General features: G+C 44.1%; 1 protein-coding gene across 1 annotated transcript in view; it reads left to right on the forward strand.

Moving 5' to 3' along the window:
• Positions 1-27,707, forward strand: part of LOC147434843 (uncharacterized) — a 45,614-nt gene that overhangs the window by 14,549 nt on the left and 3,358 nt on the right. The window lies entirely within an intron of this gene.

Consider the following 27,707-nt stretch of genomic DNA (forward strand, 5'->3'; position numbering starts at 1 on the left):
TCGACGATGATGGTGACGATGACGTCGATAGCAATGCTGACGATTCTAGGGCTGAAACTGAATCTACTGACGCCGACTGTATTGCTGGCTGAAAACGCTGAATGTCCTGCTGTTCTATTGGCTGAAAATGCTGTGTCCTGAGGGCTGGAAACGCTGAACGACCTGTTGTTTTGCTGATCGCCAGGGCTGGCTGACCTGCTGTTCTGTCCGACCTGGTTCTGCTGCACCAAGGGGTGGCTGGCGATGGTCCGCGAGGCTATGGCTGATCGGGAAATGGTGAGGCGAGCTGGAGAACAAACGCTGTGGCTGAACTTCAGAGCGTTTAGGGAATGCTGAGAAAACGCTAGAGACTCCTGATTCACCTTTGCTTGTGCGCTAGAGCTCTTCTTCGCGTCTGCCCAATTTGCTCACGCCATGTCTTCTTTTATACCCCCCAATGATTGGGTCGAGCAGTCCTCTGCAGGCTTCCACGATCCATTCTTTATTTTATTGACTTAAGTGAAAATGTCACTTATAAGGTCTGCAAGAGGTGGTTCACATGCAATGTGGGTAATTAGCTTTAATTGCGGTCTAGTGGTCATGCTAGGCTACTTAGTGCCATGCTTGGGTACTGAATGATCAGGATTATGCTGTGGTTGTGCAACCAGAGAGTATGCAACTAACTAAGTGCCTGGACATGCATGGCCCGCTAACAAGCTCATAGGGTGCCAAAACACTCCCTAGGCTGTCCTAAACCCTAGAAGTAGGAATAGCTTGTCTACGTACACATAGGGTTAGATGTGCACGTGACATCCCCTCCTTTTCAACACACTGCCTCGTGGGTTCCTCGATCTTTGAACTTTAAAAGGTATTGTCGTGCTTGCTTCTTGGAGCCATGGCGAAACCGATGCAACAGGATCTGCTCCGGCTCCATGACTTCGGCTTCGTCAATGATCTTAGGTTCTTCTTCATCTTCAATGTCCTTTGGGGGGTCTCCCTGAAACAACTTCAACCAAGAAACATGGAAAACGTTGTGCATTGACCATGAGTCAGGTAACTGCAATTTCATAGAAACCTCATGAAGCCAAAAAACATAAAAAATTTGTACACCTTTCTCCCTTCTCTTTAAACCGTTTGTATTCTAGATATGAACCTCACAGACATACTTCCATCTTAACATCATCATAAACTTTTTAATGACTGGAAAAGGACCATACATACGAAAAGACAACTTTGGACACTTTTTGCCTATTTTCTTAAGACGCTGTTTCATGATGCGAAGATAGACTCAATCCCCTTCCTTGATAGTAACATTCTGACGATGCTTATAAGCCTGACGGGAGTAAGACTCCTGAGCCTTGCTTAGCCGAAGCTTCACACTCTCAGTAATCTCATCCAACGACTGGCTCTCAGCATTGGCATCAGGCAACTAACTGACCGATCGAGTCAACAAAGACTGGAACGGACGGCCAAAAGCTGCCTCATACTGAGTTCTACCAATGGCACTCAAATACGAGTCATTCAAAATTGCCTGAACTAATGGGAGATACTGTTCCCAGTGAGATTGTTGATCATGCACACAAGACTTCAAAACATCAAAAGCCAACTGATTGTAGATCTTAGTTTGATCATCTGACTGTGGATGAAATGTGGATGAAATATTCAACTTGGTGCCAAAATTTTCAAAAACTGCTTTCCAAAAGTTTGACGTGAACTTAACATCCCTATCTGACACAATCGACGTTGGCAAACCACAAAGGGGATACCAGTGCTTAATGAACAATCATGCTACATCTTGTGTTGTGACCGTGGCCTTACAAGGAATCAACATGCAAAACTTGCTGAAGCAATCAACAATAGTCAAACATTGAGTGTTCCTTGAATGCAAACTAGTTGGAAGATTAGTCACAAAATCCATGGAAATGTCCTGAAATGGTCGTTCGGGAATAGGTAACGGTAGCAAGAGGCCTTGCTGCCTACCCCTAGGGGCTTTTACTTTTTGACAAATGGAACACTATGTGACATACTTAAACACATCTTTTCGCATTTTAGGCCAATAAAAGAATCTTTCTATTATTTCTAAAGTGGTATTCATGCCTCTGTGCCCACGTGTGAGTGCATCATGTGCATCGTGCAATATGGCTTGCCTGAGAGGAGGCAACACATAGACGGTGGCGAAAATACAAGAGACCCTCACGAATGAGATAGTTGCTAGGCCCTTGGAGAGCAAGAGCCTGCAACCATTGCTTACCAAACTCGGAGTCTGCATATTGATTCTTCATGCTATCAAAAGAGATACCTGCTATAGAGACTGCTGAACTTGTGTCTAATGCCAAAATCTGTCCTTTGCGACTTAACGCATCTACAACAGGGTTAGCTTTTCCAGGAACATATTCAATCAAACCTCCAAATTGCTCAAAAAACTATGACCACCGTGCCTGGCGATCACGCCAATGTGCACTAAGCATGGACTGAAGCCATTTGAGGGCTCGACTTTGTTGAATACCTTCGCGCCATTGAGTCTATCAAGGATATACTCAATGCGAGGCGTCGGAAACTTGTTCTTTATGGTCAACTTGTTGAGTGCCCTGTAATCTACACACAAACGAGAAGACCCATCTTTCTTCGGACAAACAAAATAGGAGCAGCAAAAGGACTTACACTAGGACGTATGAATCCTCTAGCTACTAACTCTGTGAGTTGTCTCTCTAACTCAGCTTCTTGAGACTTGTTCAAGCGGTAGGGAGCCTTATTGACGGGCTGTGCCCCCTCTATGAGGTCGATGCGATGGTCCTCCGGCCGCTCGGGAGGGAGACGGGGTGGGAGATCATCCTGCAAGAAAAGATGCTCATATGTCTTAAACAAACCTGAGAATCGTGCTTGAGCATGTAGATCCTGTGTCACTTGGGTGGCATAAATGAATGCCGCTTGAGCCCCTCGTCATAACCCACGCTTAGCCTGTACATGCGAAATGAGAGGTAAAGAGTGGAGGCCCTACTCACCGCGGATGACCACGGGAGAGGAAGCTACTGGAGAGAGAGTGAGAATGTTTTCTTTCCAATTAATCTGTGGATTGTGCTCACAAAACCATTTAATGCCGAAAATCATATCACATCCTGAGAGAGGAGAGACTATGAATTTGCGGCGAAAAGATGCTTTTTGAACAGACACTAACACATTAGGGCATTCTTGGGTGATCAAAGAGTGCATGCCGGGAGCGAATCCGGACACCTCGAGAGGAGATGTGGGATTAGCGTCAAGGCAAGCTCTCGTCACAAGAGAATCACTGACCACATCATGCATACTACCAGGATCAAACCAGATCACAACACGTTCACCATTTACATGAGCAAAACATTTAAAGAGAGGTTGATCAAGGTGCTCTTCAGAAATGTGTGATGTGCTTTCTGGGGTTATCTAAGTGCTGACAGAAGATGTGGATTTTGATTTTGATTCTTTCTTAGGGCAATCTTTCTTAACATGACCCTTAGTGTGACAATGATAGCATCAGGTTTCCTTGCCATAGGCGGCTCTCTCCTCTAAAGTTAACCATCCTCGTAAGATTCCTTGAGCAGATTTTTCATCAAGTGTCAACTTAGGTTTTTCTTGATTCTTATTCTTTCCCTTAGATTCATTTTGAGAATTCTGTGCTTGAGAAGTAGAAGGAGATTGAGAAGAACAGTTACCTTGGGACTTACCATTTTACCATTCGTCTTCCCGTTCTTACCATTTGATGGATTCTAAGGGTTCGGAAGGTTGCTGTGAGACGACTTGGCCTCCTTAGGCTTACTTTTATTGTGCTTCATCTCTTGGGCGAGGGCGATCACCACCGCCGCATTGTAGTCCGCGGGGTTTAAGACTTGTACATCAAACTTGATGTACTCGTCTAACCCAAAAAGGAAGGCCTCTTTACGTTCGGCATCTGATTTGCGCAATCGCCAATCTGCAAAATGCGGTTAGAAAAACACATGACAGAAGTACCATGTTGCTTAATACCTCACCAATCTTCTTTTAACTGATCTATGTACTGAGGTGGCATGAAGCGAGCCTTGAGCTTGTCTTGGAAGTCGCTCCAACTAAGAGAGAGGAACGCCCTCCGTGGCATGCTCGAGATGCTCTGCCAACTGTGACTCTTGCCAAGCTTGGTACCAATTGATTGCATCGCCGCTAAGGTACATGGCTGGAGTTAAAACTTTACTATTGCTTGTTTTTTGGCTAGTCGCAAAGTAATCACTAAATTGGTGCAACCATGAATGAATCACAGTAGCATCCATCTTACCGTCATACTTACTAAACGTCAACTTCTCAGTGACTGGAGTGTTGGAGTCATCGCCTCTACATGTGCTACCTGATGCTTCGCCGCTTGTTGGTGGGTCAGCCTTGTGGTTGAGTGCTAGTAGGATCAACTCCTGTAGGCGTTGATCCCGATTTTCTTCTCCCTCAATCTCCAAAGCCGCGCGGGCTTGCTCCCGCTCGAGCTCCATAGCTACCCTTCTTTCTTCGGCCGCTAAGCGTTGAGCCTTGCAGGCTCGCTCCCGCTCGAGCTCCATAGCTGCCCTTCTTTCTTCACGTTCTCTATCCATGGTGGCGCGTTGCGTCTCTTGTTGTAGCATCATCTCCATCATCGCCTTGACCAAGTTTTCCATGGGGCTTGGTATAATCCGTGGCGTAGATGGGGATAGTGGAGGATCTTGGAACTGACCTCCTGGTGTAGCGACTTCCTCTCTTCCGATACCACTCGCATCACCTTCATGCGAAGTATCCATTCCGCTTTGGGTGATGACCATACACTGAGTTCTTGGGTTCTTGAGGTTCTTGGCTTGCAATCTGCATTTAAGAAGGATCTTCTCTTACCCAAGCTTGACTCCTTCCTACGGGTGCACCCCTTGGCGGCCTTGCGCTCACACCAAGGTTGCTTTTCCCCACCTCACGTCGATTGGCCGGCCGCTAAGTGCACGGTCCGCTCTCGATGAGTGGAAAAAGGAACAAGGGGAGGCTAGGCAAGCCCTTCTTTTCTGGGTTTCCTGCCACTCTTCAAAAACACAGATTAGTGATCGACACGCCCAAGTAAACTTGGGTTACGTGCGATCGCAACAAGCAAAAAAAATTCTTGTGATTCTTTTCCTTGAGTGATGATACCGAACACTGCCTAAGATGCTCTGATACCAATGCGGAAGGGAATGATGGTGCAAGCTCAAGATCAGTGCTCAATTCGTGTTCAAGGTTCCTTTTAGTGAGAGAAAGGGAGAGCCTTCCTCGACTTAATGAGAGAGTGTGTATAATGACCAAAGCAAAGAGAGTGCCTACTATGCATGAAAGTGCGTGAAAGTGCTAAGGAGAGAGAGAGAAGATATGACACCAGATGGGGTCCCAAACCCCCCTCCAAGGGCCCCCCTCTCTATTGCTAGAGAGGTATTTGCTTTAGGTTGCACAAAACTAATACAACGTGACGATGTTGTAATGAGGAATGAAGGCTATCTCGACGATGATGGCGACAATGATGTCGATAGCAATGCTAACGATTCTAGGGCTGAAACTGAATCTACTGACTCCGACTGTATTGCTGGCTGAAAACGCTGAGTGGCCTGCTGTTCTATTGGCTGAAAACGCTGTGTCCTGAGGGCTGGAAACATTGAACGACTCGCTGTTTTACTGATTGCCAGCACTGGCTGACCTGCTGTTCTGTCCAACCTGGTTCTGCTGCGCCAAGGGGTGGCTGGCGATGGTCCGCGAGGCTATGGCTGATCGGGAAATGGTGAGGCGAGCTGGTGGCTGAACTTCAGAGCGTTTAGGGAATGCTGAGAAAACGCTAGAGACTCATCATTCACCTTTGCTTGTGCGCTAGAGCTCTTCTTCGCTTCTGCCCAATTTGCTCACGCCATGTCTCCTTTTATACCCCCCAATGATTGTTGTGGTAAGCCTTAGCTCACACTCAATGTATGAATAGTCCTTAAATCCAAGCACAATTACATGCACCCTTATGCACCCCTATGTGCATGGATACAACCTCCTACTAAGGAATCCCTAACACATGCTTCTCATTCTATGCACACATGTTACACTTTAAAGTCACAAGCTACATGTTGTAGCCCACATGCTACTTGCCCCCTTTCTACTTGTGGTGCATCTCCCTCAAGCCTTAATTCCCAATTTCCACCATTTAGCTTATATAAAGCCAATATGCTAAACCTTGTGTTCTCTCTCAATCTATTTTAATCTAGCAAGCTTCATTTCATTGAGTACTTTCTTTCTACTCCATTTCTAATCATTGTTAAGCTTTCATTATGATGAATGCTTCTATGGTTTATCCACCATAAGCTTATCATGTGGTATCAGAGCTAATTCGCAATTAGCGTTTTCCTGATTGCATCGGTTTAGATCTCTATGCTAGATTAGTGCGTTCCCTCTCCTTAAGCACTAATCGATTCATAACTCTTTAGGAGTAGACAAATAAGCTCAAGCTTAATTCTCTCTCTTTGGAATTGGGTACGTCTACATGGCCACTTCCCTAACCAAATGATTGAGCAAATTGGGATTGAGCATTAAACCTTTTGTATTTTTAAAAATTTTTTGCATTTGCTTGATTGTGTGTTTTGTTGCTTGCTCTTTCCGCTTTCCCGAGCCGAATTACATCGCTTCTCTGATTTCTCCATTTTTTCTTTACAAGCCAAATTGCATCCCTTGAGAACATCAATTGAGAATTACAATATATTTGTGCATGTAGCCGTTTGCGAGGCCTTTCCATAGAGCCTTTTAGTGTGTGATTTACACTAAGATCAAGCCGTCAATCGAATGTGCTAAAACCATTTGTTTTCAGCTTCATTGTGAGCTATTAAGCTATAAAATCTAGATTAACTAAGGCCTCCTAATCCTTTTTTTACTTTAGTGAATATGTGTGTGTGTGGCCTTGAAGACAAAAGCCTTTAATGCTTTGAAAAAGGCTCCCAAGCGGGACCTGGCCAAAATCTTTTTTTTTTTATAATTGAAACAAAACTGCCAGCCTGCCTTCTCGGAGTCTCTTTACCCTCTCGCCAAAAGCAAAAGGCTTCACTCCCTACCAGAACCCGTCTCATGCCACCTCGTCAATAACTGTTGCTGTCCTCGGTGTCCTCGTTGACAACACCATCAGGTGCTTAACCTCGCTGCTAGGTGCTCTGTATCTCCTCCCGCTCAGCTGACCGATGCTCGCCAACCCTCTCGCTGTCACGTCAACAGCCATCGACACCAAATTGTCGCTGCCTTTGTCAAGCTTGTGACGAGCTGCTGCAGCCCTGCATCCACGGCCCACGACACCCCGCTGCCTGCCCAACTTGGCCTGTAAGCCCGCCCAAGCCCCTGCCAGCAAGCCCCGCCGGCCTGCCCGCTGACTCGTGCCCACCAACTCTGCCCGTTTGCCCAGTCTAGACTCTATTGCCCGCTGCCTGCGCTTTTGCCTGTTGCTCGGTCTACTGCCTAGCTGCCCGCTCCGCTGCCCGCTGTCCGCTCTGCCTGCCCGCCCACCCACATTCCCATAAAATCTCTTTTGGCCTCTTTTTTTTTTCTTGTTGAACCACATTCACACGAAGCTATAAAAAAACCCCAAGTTCCATTTTCTCAAGAGCTCCTTCCCGCCCACTGCTTACTCTAAAAGTCCGAGCCGCTTAAGGTTTACGCCTAAGAGCTATTTCACGGGCTGTTTGTAGCAATCATAGAATTGGACAAGATTTTCGAAACTCAAGCGCAAACTCAAGATGTGTATGAGTTATCTCACGGGTTCCATTATCGCACACTCTTAAATTTTTAAAGGGTTTATAGACACTACCAAATCATTTGGTAAGACCGCCCTACGAGCACAAAATGTCGACTAAAAACATTGACAAATTCAACGGCGTCGGGTTTCACACCTGTCAGATACTCGCATTTCGAAGACAGTGCTACGAGGAGCTGCTTCAAGGTCGCGTTGCTCCGCAGTTGTGTTGTAGCTACAAGTTCAACTCAAGGAACACACACTCGTGTCATTCTACTTATGCTAGTAGCTGCTTCAGCTTGCTAACACATGACGAATGCACGTACATGTGCTCATAAACCTTACATGTGCTCATAAGCCTTACCCTAGCTGGACTTGAAGGTTTAACACCTTAAATACCTCCCTCCCTGTGTTTATTTGGCTCGTGTTGTAGCCTTTGATCCTCTTTTGAAGGTACCTAATTATTGACATGGTGGGATAACCCTCTACCACATGGGTAGTTCAAAGGGTATCCCTTTGGATATTGCATGTCTTGTGGCTATTCAGATCAGGTTTCTTCAGAAGCATACAAAAATCTGAAGTCACACTAGTGATTGCCCTATTTGACGACTCTAACCTTCCACATTGTGGTAATGAGCTTGGGCACTATGCCTGATACCTTAAATGGAACCCTAATTGATCCCATAAAATTGCTTACTCCCAATATGAGTGCTGGCTCTAGGTGTGATCCATCTTTTGGTTTTCTTTCACCCTTAAAACTCTATAGATTGCCTATTATCCAGTGGGAACTACCAGTAAATAAACCTTCAACCACCTCCCATTGGGTTGTGGGAGGCAGTTATTGATCTCTTAAGTTTTAACTCCCTCTTCCACAATGCTTAGCTGTGCTCGATGCTTTCCTTCCGCCCTTGACTCTGGCACGTTTGCGGCCTTACACTGTGTTGTACCCCTAGTGGTTCTCATCCCTATCCTGACACGGCTCTTTCCTCTTCACCCCATGATGCCGACAGGCTTGCTCTTCCCTGTTCAAGGTATGGCAGTGGCTGTTTTCTCTCTGATTGGATTCTTGCTAATAATGGTATTAAAACACCTTTGTAAGGATGTTTGGCATCCGCGTTCTCTTCCCATGTTGATGAACTTGTGAACAAAGCACACATATAATGTACTGGCATGTGATCACGCACTGCTAGACCTTTTATACTCATGAGTCATGACACTTGGTGCTTGATTGCCTATGATCTCACACACACACACACACACACACACACAAAGTAAGGATGTTGAACATCCCCTCTCTTAACACTGCATGTGGGTGACCTTCAAAGCACTTTGATCATGAGGTTTTGCATTCATGGATTGTCTGTGACTACCGGTTATGCATTGGCATCACCTCTGACATGCCTGAACACATGTGATGAACTAGTGCTGTTGTGATTGCAATTCGAACGGATGAGGAGGGGGATTCTTTCACTCATGTAAGTTTTTAGATGTGGATACCTCCAATTGCTGGATCTTTGTCTCTCACTTAGCCTGTGGTTACTGTTACTTAGTCTTTCAGTCTTGCTTAACATTGTGATTTTTTGGTTTTTTTGGCTATCAACAAGTGAGAGTTTAAGGAGATGTTACTCTAGTAGCAAGTAAAGGATAATGGTTGAGTAAATTGGGAATGCTTATTTGCTTTTATGGACTCTACTCATATTATCATGGATTTGATGGACTCACTTGTCTTTACTTGTTCGCCTAATATTCTGGATACTTTTGAACAAAAAAATGGTTGGCAGTGTTGAATGACTATTGTTTGCTGTGGCCTTTTAACATATTGGAATAATTAGCTTTTGTTGTCATTGGGTACAGCCTTTTGATGTTACTCCACTTAGATTAGGAACAGATAAGGAATGCTTGGCTTAAGCATGGTTGACACTTAATCTTGATATGGTTATTCATAACTAACCTTCTTCTAACACCTTGGATTCTTCTTGTTTGACTGATACACTGTATTATCTGGCTAATTAGCTGGTTGTAAATGAAGTCATATTATTTGTACGTTGGATTGGGAGTTATATAAGTTGCTTAATTATGTTCATTGCCTTGGGCTTGGGGATGGCTTTTGGCAGTGGTAGGGGGTACTAGATCTCTTTAAAACCTTTGCTTGATGCTCACTCTCATTAACTTTGCATTATGGTCATATTTAGATTTTAACTGGGGATCATTGGTCGATTTACCTTGTGCTTGTTACTGTGTTTGCTCTGCTCATTTGAGAGAATGGGACAAATTTGCTGAGGTCTTACTCACTGTGTGAATAGTGGAAACTATGAGATGTTCACCATCTAGGAGATTATGCAAAAAGCTTGCTTTTGACAAAAGCCTATCAAGTAAACCTTAACTTTGAAGGTGGTACTTCTAATACTTATTTGCTGACTCTCTTCTCCTAGTGGTACTTGTAGGATGATGATGCTGTAGCATTATGTTTAATAGCGAAATTTGAGGGGCTTACCTGGATGTTTTTTTCCTTACACTCTAATAAGTCAGTTTTGAGCCCTGGGCTTTGATAGGTTACTTGTCTTTGAATCTTATGGCTTTTTTGAACTCAAATAAGCTTTATGCTTTTCTTTTTTGACTCGTGCTGAGATTGTGTTGCTGTGGGCCGGTTGTACGCGGGTCTGTAGCCAAGAAACTGTTTTTTTCTACCGCTGTTTTCCTAAGATTTTTTGTTGCTTTTGGAAATGTCCTGGCACTCTGATTTTTTTTTGAGATTTTACAGATGGAACTAAGACATCTAATCCCTGTTTCTGTTAAGGTTTCCCTCTCAAAATTTGGCTCTTAACTGAACTTATTTATGTTGGGATGTCTTAGTGCAATGGATTATCCTAGTGACTTGGATCCAACTAAAAACTTTGTTTTTGCTTTTGCTGTCTTGATTGCTTGTACGTACATGGACAGATCTCTCCTAGCTTTGTGCTTAAAACATCGCATAAATATATTAGCATGATATTTTGTGAGGTTTTGACTAACTTATACCATGATCTCTGAGGTGGCCTTCTCTGGTAACTTATGTGATAATCGACCAAGCCTTGACTTGGTTTTGTTGGACTGATATGACTTAGGGTAGCCACTAACTGGTGGGCAGATGGTTGACTGAGGCTTGTGGTCTTGGTGAATTGATTCCTTGTTAGAAGTAGAAAATGAGAGATTTGAAAACATGATATGACTATGATAGCTCATGGAATTTATGGAAGGAGCTTCCTCTCGGTTGAATAAAGAGGTTCCTAGCTTCTTTGGAAAACTTCAGTTTTACTGTTAATATTGTTAGACTTTGCAGAAAGCTTAAAAGGAAAGGATGGTTGTTTAAGCTTATGAATGGGATCACTTTTTTACTTTAAAGACTTTTGCACATATAGAATTGTAGTTTGTTTAATAATTTTTAAGTATGACATGGATAACAATTTATAGGTTCTTTGAAATCTGTTATACGTAGCGAAGTCTAATAGAATCTATTGTTTTATCTATATGGATGTAGGTGAGAATTCTATCTTTGCTTAAAAATGGTTTAACTTTGCTATAGTCCGACCTTGGAGATGATGGCGTATTTCATCTAAAATGGTTTAGTCTTGATCTATAGAATAACTCGAATGTTATGTCATTTTGATCATATTGTACAAAAATGAGTCGAATGTAGAATCGTTTCTGTACAAACCACATTTCTAATGTCTAAAGCCAGTTGTTTTGTGAACAGAATGTTCTTTTGTGTATAATATCTTAATACAGCAACACACACCCAACCAAGTCACACTCACACAACCTTCAGCTGCATCAACCCTGCATCGCGCTTGCCTCCGACTACGCCTTTTACACAAACTTATACTCTTACATGCATATTTCTTGTTTGTTGGGCTAAGGTGAGGAAGGGCTAGCTTAGGGAGGGGTGAGGTCTCTCTCTCATCATATCCAAGGACCTTCAAAAGAAAATCGGCAATTATATTGAGGTTCTCTCTCTCAGAGGGGTTATCGGCCGTCTTGTCTGATGTTCCTATGCTCGTGTCAATGTTGGGGATTGGCTCACGTGGACTCTAGCTGGTTCTGATGAAGGCAAAGTAGAGGACATCATCTTGCTCGGTAGATGTACTTTCATTGGTATTTTCTCATCACAGTGGCTTGCCTCTAGGGTTAGCAGCCGCACTCCTCTCAACTTCGGGGACAGATTGGTTTTCTTGCATCCGTGGTATGAGGATTTTACTTTAGCTACTTTTGAGGACATATGCAAGGTCTATAAGTATCTTGTAAAAATAGCTTTTCCAGAGTTGCCCGCACAGTTTTGGTTGCCAGATATGTTGAGTAAGGTGGGTTCTATTTGTTGCATACCATTCATGCGTTTGGTACAAACCCAAACATCTGTGCCATCTATAAAGGGAGCCTCCACCCCTTCCAGAGTCTTTCTAGATAGCATCACTTTGAGTTGAAAGCGGTATTACTCTCCCAGAGGATTGTGGTGACGGGTAGACCGAACTAGTGCCTTATATGTCATGAGATGGGGGGTTTGCCCTAGAGGGCGATAGCAGAGACAGACTGGTCGTAGGAGGAGAGAACCCTCACAACCACAACACACCCCACAGAGTTCTTCATAGTAGCAAACCTTGTGTGCTATCATGATATAGGTAAGAGGGGTAAGAGTCGGGAGCATCAGAGTGCTCAGCAACAGCACATTGTTGACTAGATGCAGAGAGAGAGACATAGACAGAGACAGGCTTGTAGACAGGTGCAGACACAACCTATCCTTGTTTACGGACGGGTAGCAAGATCGAGGTTGGTAGAGGCGGAGCAACCCCCAGACAGACCTCTTGAGGAGAAATTACCAGATCAGGATTGAGAAGAGATCCCAGAGTAGTTGGACAGAGAGATAGAGTATGATGATCGTTGATGGCAGTTCAGGAGCAGCCTGAGTTGCCCAAGATAGGCCATGTCAACAGGCTTTGGATCTCTTGGAGATTCAATCGTAGGTCTCTCTTCCACTCGGCACTATTACGGGGGAGGTGGATAGTGAGTCTTCTCATTTTGCAGAGGATTTTGACTATTCAATAGGTTTTGCATCATTGGTAGATGTCCCGTTATCAGAGATCTTACCTGGAAAGTTCTTTGCGGTTGGTCCATGGAGATCTCCATATGTCTCTTTAAGGAATGGGCCACTATGTGTCGACATGTTTTTCTTGCAATTGTCAGGAACACGTCACATTCTCCTCTGTCTACAGAGAGCTCCCATGATCAGATTCAGAGTGCCGGTTTTACAAGAGAACTCCTTTTGGATGAGAGAGGTTGACTTTGATACCATACATGAGCAAACAATGGTAGAGGTCAACTACTTATGGATATCAGTGAGTTTGCATATTTGTTTGAGAGTCAGTTTAGGGAGGCCTTGGGGAAGTTTGTTTGGTTAGAGAGATGTGCATCTTGGTATCTTTCTTGGCTTTTGAGGTGGATGACGAGTGGGTCTCTCGTGCCTCTTTTATTGTATGGTTGTGCCGTAGTTCCGCATCCTTTTTTGGAGTTTATCAATAGGATATGTTAAGAGACAGGAGGTTTTTACAACGGATGCTTTATATTAGTCAGATACATAGCACTGGACTTCAGGGTTTTCGCTACATCGCCTGAGGTGGACAGAGCTTTGGGCATATTTGTGTAGACTTGATCATAATCGAGATAGCTACATTTCACCACCTGATTGGAGTATCTTTATCCCTAGATGTATCCTGTGGTTTGTTTGGGATTTTCCTCATGTATATCTTTTAGGGTTTTCCCATATTTTTTTGTATATGGACCTATGGTCGATTTTGTATAATGCAAAGGGTCAAAGTCTCACTTTTATTGCCAAAAGAAAAAAGAAAAAAGAAAAAAGAGAGAGAGAGCTCGAACCAACTCAGCAATAAATTAGATGATAATTACAATAGGGGCTAGGGGTTCTTAAATACCCCTCAATTGAATTGCCCATCCCAATTCTCATTGCAAATAAGTAGAAAAAAAGCCTAAAATGACAAAATAAATAAATAGGATCACACTTGGCATTCACTTGAGATGCATAACTTTACCACCCTCCCTATAGCTCATAGTTATGTAGAAAGATCAATTCAATGAAGTTGCTACCAGGGACTCCTAACAATGGCCAACTATTGGATATACCTCGGGTTTGCAAGTGTCAACCTGTCACCATAATGAAGATGCCACCTTGAGCACAAGTCACCTCATAGAAAGTTGAATTGTAGGCCACTACGCCTAAGTATCCCCATTCGTGAACTGTGAACTAATTTATAAAAAACATTGCTGATAAGTATCCTCTCCAAAAATAGATACGTGCATGACTTGTTAAGCATTAACAATAGAGGTTTTCAGAATGATCTCCCATTCATTTACCCCAAATGGCTTCTTTTATGATTTAATTTTTTGTACTATAAAAAGGTTCGAGTGCAACCAGGCAAACCCTGTGTGCTCATAAGGACCTTGTGCGCTCATAAAGACGTGATTTGTCACCTCACACCGGATGAGTGCAATTTATAAAAAAAAACAAGGTGAAAATTCACTATGTACTACATAAAGCTATTAAAAAGAATTTCATAATAAGAGGTTTCTTTGTGAGATAAAAAAAAAAGAAAGTGACACTAGTATTTTAAAACATGTGGTATCATAATAAAATATTATGTTTTTTCGAAAAAAATTATAACAATGAACCGTTCAGATTACAATATACTCCAAACCCATAAAAGATCATGTTTGACACAATACTCAAAGCCCCTCTTTAAAGAGAGAGGTACACAAATGTCAACACCCTCTCACAAAAGCCTAAAAGAAATAACTAAAAAAAATTATTATCATTAGCTTGCCATGTGGCACTAATCCACAAGCTTTATCCAATGGTTTAGAGATGCACCCAAAATCCAATCCTTTACTAAGGACTACTCATGTAGTCCAAAAAAAGGTTTTCCCTTTTTTGTGCAATACGGGCTCTCCCAAAGAGCAAAGGGATACAACATTACACGAAACTAGAGTTTTGACTTCACGCCCAAGATTCTTCAAGAATATGAACTTGGAACACACCACACCCCGTCCATAATCCTGCCAACAACAATGAACTGTCTGTAGCATATCCATAGTGTTTTCTATACGTCATGTTGGTTCCTCTCTAGATGCAATGTGCTCTGAACTCCGACACACGGGTCCAAACATTGATGACTTGAACTCTGATCCACTGCTCAAAATCAAGTATTGTGAGCACCACTTACCCGCTATGCCGCTTACGTGCCTCTCTCTAGTTGAAGCATGTTGTGGCATCCACCAATGGAGTAGAAAGCTGGAGCTATTGCGGCACCACTCCTGCAGACTCGGTTGAGTCCATGGTAGAATCATTGTCACTGCTGTCCTCATCAAGCTTGGCTTCGTCTTTGTTGAGAGCTCTTGCTTTTGCCTTTGGATGTACAATCCCGAGACAAATGACCACCTTTTCTGTCACGAGTCTGTGGCAGCTTTATTTGTTGATTTTCTTTTTGGGGGAAATTTTATTTGACTTGTTTTGAAAGCACCCCTCGGGAAATGGAAATGCCCGAGTTGCATGGTGTGAAACGGGCAGTGAGAGTCTAGGCCGGACGGCCTGTTAGCACTAGAGATGGACAAATGGGCTAAGATTAGCCAAGGTGGGTTTACCAACAGTAAATCACCTGATAGCTGGCCTACATTGCACTTTTGGATGTGGTCTCAGTGGTGATAGATGGTCAGATGACCAGTGACAGTGCCATGGAAGCATCTCCTAAAATTTAGAGAAGTGCTATTTTGGACCTGAAAAGGTGTTCGCGTCATTAGCTCTGGAATGACAAGAGGAACATTTTATTGCTCTGCTGCCAAGTTAACTGACGCACCAGTTGGGATATTTTAAGCGGGGAAGCCCAAACTTGGAAATTGGGCCATGTGTCATCTCGTGAGCATTCTGCCAATTTTGGTGAGCTGGGGTGAGCTACAACAGCAAGTGAGGGCGCCATTTCTCAGTCTTGTCACAGGTTAAGAGCTGTGGAGTGCTTGCTTTCCCCTCTATGTACAGTGTGGTGCTAGGAGTGATGACCTGCACACTACACATTGCTCTCTCTCTCTCCCCTACGTGCAATTATGTGATGCCCCACAAGAGGGCTCCTCATTTGACTGATGCACAGTTGTGTGGTTTCATACTTTCGTGCCGAGGCAAGAGCCTCTTTGAGCAGGAACAGGAGTAGCTAACTGCTGCTCCAAAAGCAGGCACTGGTGAGGGTGATAACCTCATCGTACAGGTGCGTTTTCAGCACTGGTTATGTGCTGTTTTTTGGACTGTTTTGCAGCCCTAATGATGCCAGAAGCATTGGGAACCGTGCCCCACTGTTAGACGATAGTTCGGGGGCTGTTTAGGGCTGAAAACAGGTGAAAATTAGTAATTAGAGCGAGCTGTAATTACTGTTTTTGAGCAGGAAATAGGGGGTTTATGCTATTGGAAACGAGGAAACTGTTCAGGGCAAGTTTAGGGGCTGTTATGCTACCGAAATTTTACCAGAACAGGTGTCATCTAGCTGGATGCAGGTGAAGATCCCTAGGACTTTGGTTTTGTAGCTTAATCCTCAAAAGTAATAAAGAAATACCGAAAGGGGCGCCAACCTTTGGGGCCTACAGGTGTGACTGTCTGCTCTTGAAGTGTAATTATCAGTTACAGGTTCCTTTTTAAGTCTTTGCTTTGTGTCATAAAGTTCAAATGTTAAAGATCGGGTGAAAGCTAAAGTCCATCGTCCTACGGGCCGGTTTCACTTCCACAGTCATAACAACTACTTCGAGACTTCCTTTTAGTTTCCAAAAATGCAGCATGTATCAAGGCATCACTTTTCGAGACTCGATTCTGCCTTGGGAGAGTAAGACGACTTCCTCCTCAATGAGAAAAGAACCGAGACCATTATTTGCAAGCGTAATGCCTTTTGCAACCATCTCGTACTCCTCCAACAACTTCATAAGTACCAAGGCAGCTAACTGAGTTCTAGTCAATGCACTTTCCATAGCCGAGAGTCGATTATGGATGACCTTTGCCTTCAACAAAAATGATTGCATGGAAGTCTAGGCTTCAAACTTGAAGGAAAATAATTGTCGAAGAAGGGCGACTTCTTCATCGTAGAGTCTCGAGCAAACGTATGTGTAAGCTTTGACCACATTTCATTGGCAGTTTGCAAAGTTTGTACGTGGGAAAGATTTCCTTGGTGAGTGCGTGAATAATGGCTGAGATGACCTTAGCATTACTTGCATCCCAATCAATGCACGATTCAAGAAACTCGTCATCTTGAAGGCGAATACACTTATTGTCGCCGGACCACACGGGTCTTGTCTCTGAGCTGTTGACCTAACAAGACTTTGCGTAGAAAACACAATCGCATGATGAATTTCCAATGAGCATAGTTGTCTCTAGTAAGTTTATCACTGGCATTCCAACAAGGCAGGGCCATTGGTATCGAGGCAACGAATGCCAACACGGGTAGAGGAGTGAAGGATCGCCTGCTACCTCCATAAGAGAAGGAGATAGGGGCGGTTGGGGCAGTACCGATAGTCCAAGGGGCATTCCCTGTACTTGTGTGATACCGACAGCGTATGCTCTTACTTCTAGGCTGTTCTTCCATCGATTGCCTTGTTTTTGTTAACCAAATCTCATCCACATAGACAAAAAAAAAAAGCGTAAAAAAAATCACCTATTGTAGGTGCTTAAAAAAAATACTGAATTGGTAGAAGGCAGGGATCACTGTTAAGAAGAAATTCGCTTCATTTACTCCTCGCACTAGTGCTCCACTTCCCTCCTTCCGAGTTCTCCCACGATCACGGAGCAGATTGCTTTGATACCATGTCAAAGTAGACGACACGAAAGCGTAGAGATAGAGTGTGTGTGTGTGTGTGTGAGAGAGAGAGAGAGAGAAAAATGAAATGAAATGAAATGTTATATTAACGTCTTCAAAAGGCCAAAGTGACCTATGAGACCAGAAAGTTACAATGTGGTGGATCTGATACAAAGTAAGAGTAACAAAATAACAAAATAAAATAAAAATACTATGGAATCCTAAACTGCTTGGGTCCTCTCTAGAGGGACACCTTGTGCTCACCCAGTGTTCTACGTTGCTAGGGCTCTTGCCCTTGAACACTCGAGTGCATCCTCCTCTTGGGGTGGGTAACTCGAGGAGGAGGTTCCTAGCTGTTGCTACGAGTTCTCTCCGGGTGGCCATGGTGATGCTTGTGCGTGGCTCTTGCCCTGATGGTGCGTAGCCCTTACCCGACCATGTTACATGGCTAATATTTGGAAGGGATACACACCTCCCCGTGTGGGCCCTCTGGTGCGTTGTAAAAAAAAAACTAAGCAGCTAGCTGGGATAGCTAAATCACAAGAGATCCAGCATCGGTCGCTGGCGGATCTCATCAATCTCCTCCATGGTCAGTAGTCTGACCGGGCGTCGTGCATGTCGGGCCAAAGTGATCCGAATCCTCTGATGCAGCCTTCATCGATGCTGTGTAGGCCTCCGCAGTCGTGGGCGTTTGGATCTTCCCAGCTCAGTCGCTCGGTCGATCAGTGTGCCCTGGGGCCTGGCGTGAGGCCAAAGCGAGCTCTGCTGTGGTAGTAGCCCCTCCGGCTGTCCAGTGTCTGCTCTAAAGAAGTCTGTGATCCGTCTCTGAGATTGGCTAGCCTCTCCTCTCATCAGGCTCTTTCTGTGTTTGCGCAGCTCGAGCAGAAACAAACCTAGATATCTCTGATCCTCGTACCCCATGACTCTGGAGAGTGGTCCAAAGCCCTCTCTAAACAAGCAGTGGAAGCGGTCTCGTATCTCGTAGTAGACGGGGCAGTGGCATATGTAGTGCAACTTTGTCTCAGGCTCCATGTCACATGTCTTGGCCTCTGTTGGTACTCCGCTGTATCTCCCAGTCTCGATCCGTAGCTGGTGTGAAGATGTGCGTATCTGGCCAATAGCACATCGTATCCCATGAGACAAGTGGATGTCCATGTATCTGGGTCTTGTCACAAAACCGTCCTCCGTAAGCTGGAGAAGATGCTCTCTGTAGAAAGCCATGTTCGTGCCCAGCTCCTGTGCTCGCTGTATCCATGTCCTCCTGGTGTCTAGCTGAGTCAGGTCCCGGCGGATGAGCTTGGTGATCTCGGACTGTGTATGAGTCAGAGAGGGTGCATCCAGTGAGTACTGGAAGGGGGGCAATCTGTCTATGCTGAACCCATGCGCTTGAAACCATGATGTCAGAGAGAGAGAGAGAGAGAGAGAGAGAGAGAGAGAGAGAGAGAGAGAGAGAGAGAGAGAGAGAGAGAGAGAGAGAGAGAGAGAGAGAGAGAGAGAGAGAGAGGGAACCAACCAACCAACTCAACAATAGAACAAATGATTAATACAATGGGGACTGTTGGTTCTTATATACCTCTCAACCGAAATACCCAACCCCCATAAGTCTAAAATTCCTAAAAATGACAAAATAAATAAGTAGGACTATATTGGGCATTCACGGCTTTAACAAAGTTCTTCTTCGACCCCGACTCACTCAGAGGCAAAGGGACTCTTCAGTAAGAAGGGAGGTGTTTCAAATGTTTTTAGGTAGGACATAACTCTTCCTCTTGCCCTCATAAAGTAGACAAGAAAGTCCTAGAGCAACCTCCTGCTAAGAAGGCAAAAACAATGGTGGGATTAGTTGCAGACATGTGTGCCCTCACCATGCCAGATGCATCCAAAGAATTATGGCAAGTGACAGCTTCTGAAGGGTTGGGGATGCTTGAAAAGGTGGAGAGTCTTGATCCTCTACGACCTTGGATCTACAGACAATTTTATCTCCCTTTGACACCGCGGAGCGATTGTACTTTCCGCCCGACAAGTTGGGCACTCCGATTACTTCACGTTCTGCTTTTGAGGGGTTAACTACCAATGCAACTCCTATGCAAGGTCAACCCTTATCTTTGGATTGGAGCGTATAAAGATTGAAAACATTTTTGATGGCATCTATAGAAGTATGTGACATTATCGTGGGTATGCAATGGCATTATCGCATCTACCCGATCCCTGATTACGTTGAGAAGCTCCTCACTTTGGATATAGAAGGTTTATGCTGATGTTGAGTATTGGCAGTTCCCTATTGTAAGCCATATTTCTGGTAACAAGGAAATAAAGAAGTGCGTTTCTGCTTACTTATTTCCGAACGAGAGTCCATAGAGAGTTCACTTCGAGTCTTGATTGAAATCACTTTCAATTCATTGAAGTGTATAAAGCTTGTTTGTTTTTGTGAGTCCCTTCCAGATAAGCTGGCCCCGGAACACCCAGAAGATCATAAAATTAATCTAGAACCAGGCAGCTTTCCTGCAAAACAACCCCCGTAAGGGTGAGTTTGACTTAGCAAGTAAATGAGCTTCTTGAGAAAGTTTGGTCAGACCAAGTACTTCTCCTTATTGCTTCTGGTACAGAAGAACCAATGGCACATTTCATATGTGCATAGATTATAGGTCGCTAGATAAAATCATGATCAAAAAGTGATTTTCGATTCCACAAATCGACAATATTGTTGATAAGCTACAAGTAGCAAGTATCTTTAGTTGCATCGATTTAAAAGCTGGCTATCATCAGATGTGCACAAGACCGCTTTTCGCATTAGGCTGTATGAATTTTTGGTGATGCCATTTGGCTTAACCAATGCACTTGCCACGTTCAATCGAATGATGGATTGAATCTTGCGACCTTACTGACAAGTATTCTTTGATGACGTCTTCAGTCTTCTCTCAATTAGAAGATGAACATCGAAAGTACTTGGATAGAGTGTTTTTGAGAATTGCAAAAGCATGAGTTGCATATCAATGCAAAGAAAAGTGAGTTTTTATTTGGGCCATATAGTCTCTCAGAATCACAAGAGCATGGACCCGGTGAAAATCCAGGGTTGGCCAACTCTTGCTATAGTACATGATGTGCGTAGTTTTCTTGGCTTTTGCATGTATTCTCGGAGATCCATACGAGGGTTTGCTAATGTAGCAAGACCTCTCTGAATTAACCTAGAAGAAGATTCCTTTCAAATGGGGTACGAGGCAAAAGGCCGTTTATGAAACGCTTAAATATCTCGAGCCATGGTCCTATTTTGATAGTACCGGATTTGAGAAAGCCATTTGAGTACACTGCAATGCTTTTGGCGATTGCAGAAAGGCAATGCTTAACCAAGAAGCTCATGCAGTGGCTTGTGAAAGTAGATGGCTTAAGGATGTAGAATTGCATGCTTCTATCTACGAGAAGAAACTTATGGATGTTATGCATGCTCTAATTATTTGGAAGTATTACCTTCAAGACGGATTAACAGAGTTTAAGATATTTCCTACCTCAACGGAAATTATTTGAGAAACAGATGAGATGGGCCAATTTTCTCTGTATGTTTTACTTCCAAATTTTTTGTACGTCTAGTAGCAGAATGTAGCAACAGATGCTCTCTCAAGATGGCCTAAGGTGAATGCAATCACTTCAGTATATCGCCAAGAATTGGAATCTTTCCTTGAGATGCCCCCAACAGACCTTGAGTTTTCTTGTATTTGGGAAACATTACGGCATGGTGAGTTTGTTTATCCTTGTTCCATTAGGGATGGTTATCTTTATCACCACCAAGCAAGGTGTGTGGCAGCACCGTTAAGACGAAAGATTATGGATGAAGCCCATGCTTCTCCTTTTGTGGGCCATAGAGGTATTTTGCCTACGACTCTAGCTTTAGAACGCTACTTTTTTTGGTCAAACCTAAAAGTAGACATAGATCGGTATGTACGAGGATGCTTGGTTTGCCAAAAAGTGAAGTATGATTGGCACAAGACTCGTGGGTTACTTAAACCTTTACTCGTGCCTGAGGAGAGTATACCCTTGGATTTCATCATGGATCTCCCTTAAAATCAGATTGGAAATGATGTAGTATGGACTATTGTGGATAGATTAGTAAACAAGATCATTTTATTCCAGTCAAGAAGACTAATAAAGGAAATCATATGGCTAGAATTGTCTGGCTGAGATTTTTAAGCATCTTGGGATGCCAAAGTCCATTGTGTCTGATAGAGATCCTCGCATGACTGGGAATTTTTGGTGTTCTTTGGTTGAAAATCTTGGTATTTTTAGAAACGGAAATGGAAAAATTGGAGTTCTGGATTTTGCCCAAGGCCAAAATGGTGAAGACATGATGTTTCTTTTACTTAAAAAATTACCTTAGTGTACAAACTATTATAGGACTTAAAACATACACACCACCACCCATAAAGCCACTCAAAATGCCCACAAGCCACAATAAGAGTTTTCAGAAGCCTCTCAAGTACCCATTAAACTTTGGTGAGAGAGAGAGAGAGAGAGAGAGAGAGAGAGAGAGAGAGAGAGAGAGAGAGAGAGAGAGAGAGAGAGAGAGAGAGAGAGAGAGAGAGAGAGAGTAGTACACACCAAGTGTAGAGCCCGCATACACACAAGCACGGTGATCAGCAACTTAGGCGTGGAAGATCACGAGGAAGTATGCACAGTGAAGTGAAAGAACTACTCCCCTCTGGACGCTCCTAGGATGACCAAGTAGGATTTACAAGCACTACAATCGAGGACAACTGTTTAGAAGCTAGAGGGATGCTGCTAAATTAGCTATTCTTTTAATTGAAATTCAGATTATTTAAACTGTGCACATTAGAATTGTTAGGTTAAAGTAGTAGATCTACGAGAAAAGGGTGCTGTAGTAGTTCTATATACTAGGGGTCTATCCATCGAGGGCATATCACATCTATGTTGAACCACCCTTGGACCTTGTATATGCAGCTTATCAACATGGAGCTCTCTCTCTCTCTCTCTCTCTCTCTCTCTCTCTCTCTCTCTCACGTTTACTGTCTCATTCCAGTTCAACACAGCTCGACTGGCTCAAACATCTACTCATACCCGATACACTTTTACTTCGGAGACTGATTCTGTCTACATAGATGGTATATACAGACGCCTATGCACAGAGGAGCCAGGGAGACCTCTAGAGGAGCTCACTTACACATTGACAGAGACATTGCAGATGCAGAAGCATAGGCATACCCACACATTGAGCCTAGGCAGAGACGAGATGCTGGGACCATACCCCAGAACAGTTGGTATGATGAGGAGTGCAGAGAGACGAGGGCTCGACTTCAGAGGGAGGAGCTTCTAGGAGTCATCACTCATAGGCAGTCACGGATTGCTTTTCGACAGTTGGTGAGACGGAAGAAGAGGGCGTTTCTAGCTCGATTAGAACAGGATTTATACCAGCTGTTTTTGAGCCAGGACTCTGGCGAGGCATGACGACTCTTCCATGGGCACTCTTCCGCACCAGCCATCACTTCTACGGAGGTATGGGGTCATAATGCATCATCCCTCTACACAGTCTCGGGGCAGCCACCTCTTCCGGATCCGCCAGAGCCATGCCCACACACGTGCTTTCTTTACTGCCGAGATGGTAAAGAAGGCCATTGACAGGATGAGGACCAAGAGAGCATATGATCACAATGGCCTAGTGGCAGAGCATTTTATACATGCCAGAGATCTTCTTGCAGAGCTTCTAGCAGTGATGTTCAATCATGCCATGTGCGAGGGCCTACCTGATACTTGGAGTTTGTCTACCATCGTACCTATCTTCAAGTCAGGGGACCCTATGGAGCCTGGGAACTACCGCACTATCATGATTGGACACACTGTGGCACGGTTGTACTCATCCATCCTTGAGCAGCAGTTGAGTAGATGGGCAGAGAGACAGGGTGTACGGGCAGCAAGACAGGCGGGTTTCAGGAGAGGTTTCTCTACTCTTGATCATATTCTGACACTTAGAGCCATTATTGAGGAGGGGAGATCACATGGGAGACGGCTCTATTGTTGCTTTGTGGATTTTTGCAAAGCCTTTGATACAATGCCTAGAGCTAGATTGATGCGCAGACTGCAGGAGATGGGGGTGCCCATAGAGTTGATTTGGGGGATCATGGCTCTGTACAGGTTAGTAGTGGGGCATGTACGCACTCCAGAGGGGATTTCTGATTTGGTTCACTCCACTATTGGGGTGAAATAGGGCTGCCCACTATCTCCTACACTTTTTGGCATGTATGTGGATGAGGTTTCTGACTACATTGAGAGGGATGGTGATAGAGGAGCAAAGTTGGCAGGGACATGGATCCCACTATTGCTGTATGTTGATGATATTGTGTTGATTTCTGACTCTCCGGAGGGGATGTAGCGTCACTTAGATGCTTTGTACACATTTGCACATGATAGTGGATTGTTTGTTAACCTTGGGAAAACCAAGGTTATGGTGTTTAACACCACACCACAATGGGTTAGGAGGTCAGCACCCACATTTACATATGGCGAAGAGACAGTGGAGTATATAGATGCATACACCTATCTCGGGGTAGTCTTCAGTGGACCGGTGTTTTCTTTGAGGAGAGCAACAAAGACTAGACTGACGAGAGCTTATGCAGCATTGGGAGGATTGGAGAGGATGTGTTTGCAGGTTCAGTTTCAGGAGCCTCGAAAAAAGCTCTGGCTTTTTGACACTCTAGTGGCTTCAGCTATGCTTTACGAAGTTCAGATATGGGGACCCTCAGTGGACCACCATGGCATATCTGTTAGCACTGATGGATGGAGATGTATGGAGAGGCCTTTAGTCTTGATGATCTCTCGGATGTTTCGGGACTAAGGCCTCAATGCCACATGAGATTATGCGAGCCGAGCTAGCTGCCCCCCCTCCCGTGGTTGAGGCACTTATTAGATTAGTATCCTTTATGCACAGTTTATGGGACCTCCCCAGTGACAGATATGCTTGGCTAGCCCTAGTGTCATCTCGACAGCTAGCGCTACAAGGGGATACAACATGCTGGTATGGGCAGATTACATCATGGTTTCAGTCACATGGTCTCAGCATGGATAGACTGCCTCCGTTCCAGTACTCCTTGGATGCACCCTCCCTACCTCTCACACGGACAGAGATCACTAGATTCATACGTCAGGATCTGATTCAGCTAGATACCAGGAGCACATGGATACAGCCGACACAGGAGTTGGGCACGAAGATGGCTTTCTATAGAGAGCATCTTCTCCAACTAACAGAGGATGGATATGTGATCAGACCGGCCTATATGGACACTCATTTATCGCATGGGATACGATGTGCTATTGGTGATATGCGCACATCATCGCATCAGCTAGAGATTGAGACTGTCAGATTTAGGAGAGTACCATTGGAGGCCAGGATTTGCCAGTTGTGTCATATAGAGCCAGAGACAGAGTTACATCACATTTGTCACTGTCCGGTATACTATGAGGTACGAGGCCGCTTCCATTGTCTATTCAGAGAGGGCTTTGGGCCGTTGGCTAGAGTCATGAGATATCAAGATCAGAGATGCCTCGGGTTGTTTTTGCTAGAGCTGCGCAGACACAGGGAGAATCTCTTGAGGAGATCAGACAGTGGGAGACATTCACAGAGAGAGATCACTGATTTCTTTAGAGCAAGGACTCGGCAGTTAGATGAGTGAGCCTCACGGCAGATTTCAAAGCCCACCTATACCAGAGGTATATTAGTTGATAGAGCCATTGAGCTCGGGAGAGCTAGACGCCCACGTCTACGAGGGTGACCACGACATCGACAGAGGCTCCATCAAAGGATCATGACTATTCTAGCACGACATGGGAGACGTCCAGTACGACTATTTACAGAGGCAGACATTGACGATGCTCTTGAACGACCGATGCAGTACTTTCTCGGGAAACGCCCGATGCCGGGCATCCTCGGGCATTGATGATTGATGACGATGATTTTAGTTTTTCACTTTACTTCATTTTTATTTTGTACCCAGACATTGTATTAGATTCACAAAGATTGTATCAGTTTGGTCTCATAGGTCACTTTGGCCTTTTGAAGACGTTTAATATAACATTTCATTTCATTTCTCTCTCTCTCTCTCTCTCTCTCTCTCTCGTGTTTTGAGATGTCCAATCTCTTTCTCATAGTTACATGGAATGTCCATTTTTAGGTCTTTGTTCCCCATCCCCATTCCTACTTCCCGTTCCGAATCCCCATTCCTTGTTACGGACGTGAGCATTTCTAGCAGGGAATGTGAATTCATACCCATTTCTGTTCCCCATTCCCCGTCCCCTGTTCTGACCTTTCGTTTTTGGTAACTATGCTTTTTCTATCTCAATGATCTCTCTTCTCCACAATTGCCTTGTACATGTATGTGGCATTGTAGGTGTTCTCGTGTGTATGAGGATTCTATCAGAGTTGAGCTAGATTGGAGTCGAGGTGTCCGTCGGATAAGATGCCAGACCGCATCTTCATCGCATCTTCTGCTACCTATTCAGACAAGATATTCATGTTTGCGCAAATAGAGCTTTCTTACTTGATATAGGCAATCTGTATTGACTCATGGAAGTGTTTAGATGATACTAGTCATCAAGAGAAGAGACATGCCACGTACGAGTGGAGTTTCTTGGAAAACCTGTTATAGGTAGGTCAGCCAACCACAAAATAGTCTCCCCAGGATAGGAAAATAATAACCCTAAAATAGGGCGCCCACCAACAATGGGACTATGTCGGTGGGACTCAAGACCAAACACACACACACACACACACACACACACACACAGGCATTATTGTTGATAACGACATTAAAAAGGGTAGTGGAAATATGTTGGATAGTGCTAGGATGGCAGTGGTGAGGTCGTAGTTTGTTGAAGCAATATAGATGAAAAGATTGGAGTTGTTGATGCCACCATGGAAATGACCGGCAATAGGGGCCCCTGTTTACATATTAACAAGGGGTTTGATGGGAGGAGTGTCAGTTTGCCTAGACCCCTGTCCTTTCATATTGGCAGCCAGTCGTGTGCTAGTTATGTGTATCCTATTTTGCATTGCCTACATGTACAAGGGAGGACCAAATACATCCCCTCCTTTGTAGGGTTCAACCCACCTTTGTATAGTCTCTTCTGCCCAAGTGTGAGCGCAAAATCTATCTAATCGCTCTAGCAAGCGACCTAACTGTCTCCAGAAACCCCATGAAAACTGCAAAGACTGCGGTGTGTGAGTCAAGGATGGAACATGTTGGGCACTGCAAAAAGGAATCCCCCAAGCATCTCTCTCACGTGGTGAAATAGAGGGCAAAGTAGGTGGCATAGTTACCTGCCTATCCGCAAAAGTCTCTACATTATTAAAATCTCCCCTAACAATCCATGAATCAAGAGTAGGCAATACATCCACAATCTGCTGCCAAAACTAAGCCCTCTCATAAGCTGAAGTGGGAGCATAGATACACGTGATGCCTACCGAAGAATCATCAATCGCAAGAGAAGTCCACATAGCTCTACCTTGTACCAATGTGCCATGACCACGGGCACAATGCTTGCAACGTGATCCCACAGAAATGCGTACATCATTGCTAGGATAATGCTATCCGTTTTCAAAGAGGAATGGGTTTGTGATATGGGGCATCTTCTCACATGCCTCACTTGTTTTTATAATATGAAGCACCGTCCGACTCTTTGTTATTTGTTCGTATTGGTGAATGTTTCTATCTTGTGTGTGGTTGGTGGACTTTGACACAATCTCTTGTTACTGGTTTGTAGTCCTTGAATTCTGATAGCGAATTAGACCAAGAAATGAATGTCTTGCCTAAACTCTCCTTAGTATTCATTATTGGATGATAAGCTAAGGATGAGATTTCTGTAAGAATGTTTCTTTTTCATCATACACAGGCTCTCTCCTCATCTGCACCAAAAACTCTATTTCATCATCTTCCTGATCATCAAGGATACCCACTATCTTTGGCTCATTAGAAACAGATGATGAAAACTGTTGTTTCTCGAATCAAGGTTGCATTCCAAACGTGTATTTATTGTACCAGTATTCAGTACTGTACGTATTGGTTGTTATTTATACTGCACACAAATACACATACATGCGTGTGTATTTGACACATACATGCATGTACGTATGTGTGTATAGT

The sequence above is a fragment of the Adiantum capillus-veneris genome, chromosome 19 (genome assembly GCF_014529385.1).
Source record: "Adiantum capillus-veneris isolate H3 chromosome 19, ASM1452938v2, whole genome shotgun sequence".
Lineage (NCBI taxonomy): Eukaryota > Viridiplantae > Streptophyta > Polypodiopsida > Polypodiales > Pteridaceae > Adiantum > Adiantum capillus-veneris.